Raw genomic sequence first — 6,000 nt, 5'->3', positions numbered from 1 at the left:
CCGTCGTTGTCCTGTCCGGAGCAACCTGTCCAATGGAGCAACCTGTCCATTGCTAAAAATAAACCACCGCCGCCGTGTGCCGAATTCCGGACCAATGTTTTCATAGTTTTCGGGGGGGCCACCGAAGGTTTGCTAAACATTTTAGTGGAACATTTCGTCTTTGCTAATATTTGCAATTAGACATTTCGTGGAGGTTTCGGTCCAAACTAAACCAATCGTGGTTTTCATATTAACAGGATTCAGCGTGATATGTATTTCGGCATTGGGCAATCCAGATCAGGGCCACGTTAAAGTGGAAGTCATCGAACAAACCTTTTTTTCAATTTAAACGTAATGAAACGGAAAATTACAACGTAAGGTACTTGAATTGGTTCAATTTCCCCGAAATGGGCCGTAGAGTCTGAGCTAGCCACTGAGCATGGGCTCGTAACGCTGCACCCAGGGTCAACCACAAGTATTTGGATCTTTTGAAACAACTTCAACCTCCATCGAACAGAGTTTCTGTTTGGGCGACTGCAACGTCTTCACGTCCGTTGTAACGAATCTTATCGATCGACTCAAAATTTTAACGTCAAACATTTGTGATTTTTCCCCCATTTCCCCACCATGCAGCACAAACAATCGTTCATCGTTACGCTTGCTACCCACGAGCTTGCTACCCACCATCAGCCGGACAGCTGCACAGCGGGGGTTGGTCTGTGATCCATGTGGCGCGAAAAATATTGTAACGAGCGCAAAACCTACCAACAACCATCAGCCGCTCCCGATTGCGCTCTTCTGCGGCGCAGCGAATGTGGACCTGCGCGCGCGGCTCTGAGTTTGCATCATAACGCGAACCTCGTAAGCGGATGGCAATGAACGATGATCGCGAGAGGGACGGCACGATCGTATGGGCGAGCGGGGAGGCCTCTAGGCGAACGGCCCAGAGTGAGACACGCGACCACAGCTCGGGCGGTGATTTTGGGACGCCTCGGCCAAGGGTCCTGCACAGCCCCAGAGTCCGTCGCCAGAGTCGTTCCGTCGGAAGCGCTTGGACTCGGTGCTCCTATTCCGGACGGCGCAAGGTACCGCTTATCAGTCCGGTGCATGTGAGTGTGCGTGAGTGATATTGGAATTCTGCAGCCAAAGTGCACTTCAGTGTGCGTGCCAAGGAGTGACAGCTGGCCGAACCGTGAAATATTTCACTTCCAGCCCCCGAGTGGACCGCAAAGTGGATGGCATTTTTTGCGTGTCTTTATTTGCCGTGCTCCCGTCGAACATGCTCCTGGCTCGTTAGCAGCCACTCAAACGCACCGTACTTGGGACCGTAGTTTGCAGTATTTTTAATATTTTCTCTATTTTGTGTGCAGTGTCTAGTGCTTTTCGTCGCTTGAGTTTAATACACGCGCAGTTCTTCGTTCGGTGCTGCAAGTGATCTGTACGATTAACGAATAATCCACGTTTTAAATTGGTAAGTTCGGGCGAAGGAATAGAGTTTAGAATTGAGTCGACATTCTCCAATGCTGACGCACAGTGAAGCAAACTCCATGGCTGAGCGCGGCGCACTGTCCATTGATTCTATATTTATATCATGCGATCCGAGGACCAGTTGGGCCGGCCAGTAAGGCGGGCAAATGTACATTGCCCAAAGCTCGAGACTTGCCATCGTGAGCATACCTGCCCCACGTAGCAGCGATGTCGGTCGGTTTGTTGCTGCTAAAACCCGTGGCATCACGGACAATGTAGCGTAGGTGGACCACCGCCGGTCTGGTGTTTGGATTGGCTAAATTTAGCCAACCACCGCCCAAGAGCCGACACCGGTTGGACCTTGGCCGAGATTGGAATTGGATGGGTGGAATTTTGGACGCCTCAGCTCTAGAAACCAGCCCGCGCATCGCTCGGATCCGTATGAATTACTGGCTTCTTGGGTGCTTCTTCGATCCCTTCCCGGTTCGATATCGGACAGGTGTAAGTTTTCGGTCGATTCCGGGCCCTTGTGGAATGCTATAAATAGCGCCAAGCTCTTTTCCGTGAACTCCGATTGCGGTTCTTTGTTTACCTTTGGTCTTGACTTTTCTCTACGTAAGGCTGGCGGCTGTTGAAAGGTTTTCACCCGAAACGTTACCAGCTTCGGGATCAGAAGAGTCCGATACGGTTGACCTGCAACACTGCTTGGCCTGCAAACTGAGAAAGTGCAACACGCCAGCGGGTCTCGTCTTCGATCCAGGATTTTCATTTTACTCGTTCACACGCCCGGCAGCAATAATGGCCCAGAAATGTGATTACAATTTTCGGGAATACTATCAGCGACGTCGTCAGCGTCAGCAGTCCCGTAGTGTAGTGATCCCCGGGCTCAGATCTGTCCACTACTCGCTGAAGTCGCCCGGTGTGCTCGGTGCGAATTGAATTTAAAATCTACTTTATCAGCGCATAAATTTCCAAATTGAGCTTCTCATTCATCCTGGTTCAGCGTCCGGGCGAGCTCCTTCCGGGTTGCCTTTATGAACCCACTGTGTATATGCGTGGCTCAACTATTGGTGTTGTTTAGAGACCACCCCACGAGGGGCTGTTGCATGCTGACGTTCGACGCTGTTGCTGTCCATTCAGTCACACCGTCTTTTCGGTGAATGCCAAAAGTACCTTAAACGCGCCGACGAAAGGACACACTCCGCACAATCGGCGGCAGCGTCTGACGGCGACCCAGCCAGGGGTCTATGCTTCGCGCACAGTGGAAAAGTTTTAACAAGCCACAACCACACCCCGTCGACCATCTTGTGACCTGGGATTTAGCCCCGGTTTTGAAGACGGATTTCCCGGGAAAATGCTACCGTTGGGGCATTTTCGCTTTCACCCGATCGCTGCTCCGTGGGCGACACACTCAACTTTCTTCGAACGCCACATTCCATATTTGGAACCGAACCGAGTGGGGGAATGAGAAAAATTGCACTTTTTTCTTTTTCATTCCTCATTCATTCAAGCCACCCGCTGGTTCACCGTGCGTAACACACAAAAAAACGGGCTCCGCGCTTTCTCCTTCTTTTGATGTCCTCCTCCGGTTCGCATGAGGCAATAAATTTATGATGAATTATTATCTCGAAATGTTTCGTGCCAGCAGAACAGTCAGAAGGGTTCCACGTACTTGCCCGTCGCTTCCCTTTCGCGGATGTGTAGAAATAAAACCTAGCATCCTGTCCCGAAAGTGGCGCTGGCTGGCTGGCGAAATTTGCTTTGACCAACTTTTTGATTAGTAGCTTGCCGGCTTTTTATCGCTCGCGCCGTCGCCGGTGCCAGCTGCGCTCCCTTATCCTTTATTTAATTTCTACGACACGCGTCTCTGCTCATATTCGCTCTCACTCTGTGTGTACGGCGTATGTAACCGGCCTGTAACGGTTTGTGTCTGCAAAGTTTTCCGAGCACACACTCATTCCGGTGGCACACCATCCGAAGCACTCGATCCTGCCCGAAAGGGTTGTCGCAGCGCAGCGTACAGCGTGCCGTGTTCCGGCAGCTGATGCGTAAGCGATTACCGAATTTAATTCACCCCGTAATTGGGCAGTTGAAATGAAAAAGTTTCACATCCTTTACGACTTGCCGGCCCCTTCCGGCCAGCTGAAGGAGCCCGTTTGCGAGGTGCGCAAGGTGTTGTTACTTTGAGCCTGTTCCCAAAAATCGATTTAACGAGTTCTGTTTCTATCGAAAAAGGTAGTTCCAGACTTTCCGATCGCAATTGAATTCCGATTAATAAGAAAAATTATCACCATCAAAAAGGCTGATTGAGACCATGGTGAGCACGACTCCGGTTGGCGCGCGACGCACCGAGCATCTTTGAATGGGTCGCATGGAAACCCCCCCCTTTACACCCCACCCGAGGGCGCATTCGAACAGCCCAGCAGTCGTTCGGCTAATGCCAGGCTCACGGTCCGCACAGGCTCACGGCTCAGCCGTCGGCAGGATTCACGGGCGCCCCCCTGCGGACGACGAGAAAATGCAATCAGCGACCCAATTAATCGAATTTCCAAATTTCCCAATTCGTTACGGTACCCGGCCAGCGCAGACCGAGAACCCCCGTCGGCGCATTGTTGCATAAATCATGCGGATCGCAGGTGCCCCGGGTCCGGGCGGCCCACCAAAGCGCCCCAGCCGCGATTGAGCCGCGGCGAAAGTATTCCGAAAGTTTGCCCCAAAATAATGGCACGCAAAGGAAGGATAAAATATGAAGTCCACTGGCCGGTGGGCCCGCGCGGACGTTACACGGGACAGCCAGAGCCACCGGGCTAGATAAAATCCTCGCCAGACTGGCGATGGCTTATCTCTTTGCGAACCGATTCCCCGTGCAACCCCGGACGAGTGCACTGCAAACAACCCTGGGCCACTGCACGAGGGATGGAAAACCGCACCCAGGTGTGGAGGGGGTCTCGACCCAGGGACCGGAAATCGAACCCATTCGGCCACTCGACCCCGCGCAGCGTGTTTGTCACGCTGCCCTCCGGGGCCTGTTGCGCCGAACGGCTACCCAGGATATCCGGTGTCGTCTGCATCCGCCGATCCGCTAGGATCTGCGGTCGAACGCACTCCAATCGCACGAGGGGTCGAATTTTACGCGGCGACAAATCGGAAAACCAAAAATTTCACCCAGTCTGGCCGGGGTTTTTATCATCCACTCGCGGAACCGAAGCGATACAGAACCGTGAAAAAGGGGGGCCCAACACGGTGATGAACTGAACGTGAGGACACATACACTCCCTCTGCGTTTCCGGGAAGGCATTCGGATTGGTAATTTATTGTTGGAGCCCCCACCGGGCCACCTGGATCACGGATGCACCGAAACAGGACACGCTCGCACCGTAACGGGTCCGCCGATGTCGGAGCATGGCCCGCGAAGCTGAGCCCTCAACCGTGTAATTGTAATTGATAATCAATTTTCTAAATAAATAATTCCACAACGCTCCCGTCACCAGCTGTCCGTCGCGATCAGTCCGGTGCGCAAATCCGGCCGCTTCCGGTGAGTGTTTTTGTGCCAATCTTAGCAACCTTCGCACCGACGCAGACCGAGATGGGAAATGGGCCAACATCCAAGTAGACAGCTTAATTGGAGCGAAATTTAACAAAACAGTGTCGGGGCGCGTGTCCGCTCACTCTCTGTCTCTCTATCTCTGTTCCGCTTCGCCGAAGAATGCAGTTGCAGTGGCAGTTGCATTATAATTTATTTAATAACGAAACCTACCAGCCGAAGAATTTGTTTGCACGGCGCACGGTGCAATGGAAGGTAAACAACGCGCGGGCTCTCTCTAATTAAAGAAGTTTTAATTAGAAAATCACCTTGCGAAACACTTGCCTCGGATTGGGGAAATTCATCATTCCGAGCACCTGCTTCCGAGCCGCCAAATCGGAATGTGTGTGGGAGTGTGCGGTGGCCACCGTCCTTTGATGAGCGATTATCCCCAGCACACACACCCATACACACATTGCAATGAAATGGGCTGGGTTGGCTTCCGTTCCGAACCACCGCGCGGTTCATAAGGGGAACCGGAACCGGAAAGACCCTCCAAAGGAGCCCTCGTCATCGCAGATTGGTTCCGGTTTTTGGGTCGAGTGGCCCAAATCGAATGCCCGTGCCCGGTGGAAATTCTTCGGCATGGAAACAGTGGGCAGCCTAGTGGCCGCCCGTCTAGCCACCCACCCGCCGGCCAGTCGTCGGATTTGCCAAGCCAAGCAACAATACCGCGCGATGATTCATAATGCATTTAATTAATTTTGAAATTTAATTTCGTCCTCCCCAGGGCCGGCGGATACGGGGGATGCGGGGAGATGCGTGTGCCCGGCCGGCGATTGACCGGGCGACCTCGGGTCGGCATGTGTTTTCAATCTCGTCCGTGGTTTTGGTTCCCATTATAACCGGACCGGGGTGGCTTCTATGGTGGCGATTTTGTAGAATGAATTAAATTCTATCTACACCCAGATTACCATTCCATCCCTCCGAACCTAGAATCCCTCCGGGGTCGAAAGGATTAGGCGATGAGC

At 52.6% G+C, this 6,000-nt stretch overlaps 1 protein-coding gene across 2 annotated transcripts in view; it reads left to right on the top strand.

Annotated features, from left to right (window-relative positions):
• The first annotated feature begins 967 nt into the window (after positions 1 to 967).
• Positions 968 to 6,000, top strand: part of LOC131205586 (uncharacterized) — an 86,788-nt gene continuing 81,755 nt past the window's right edge. Inside the window, exons 1-2 of one of the 2 annotated variants that reach the window (XM_058197740.1) lie at positions 968 to 1,088; positions 1,350 to 1,450. The gene's annotated coding sequence lies outside the window, so the exon portion shown is untranslated. Of the gene's footprint in view, positions 1,099 to 1,349; positions 1,451 to 6,000 lie in introns of both variants that reach the window. The other variant, XM_058197739.1, reaches the window with a different exon arrangement.

This window comes from Anopheles bellator, chromosome 1 (genome assembly GCF_943735745.2).
Source record: "Anopheles bellator chromosome 1, idAnoBellAS_SP24_06.2, whole genome shotgun sequence".
Taxonomy (NCBI): domain Eukaryota; kingdom Metazoa; phylum Arthropoda; class Insecta; order Diptera; family Culicidae; genus Anopheles; species Anopheles bellator.
The sequence above is the reverse complement of the archived record's forward strand: the minus strand, read 5'-3'. Positions and strand labels throughout refer to the sequence as shown.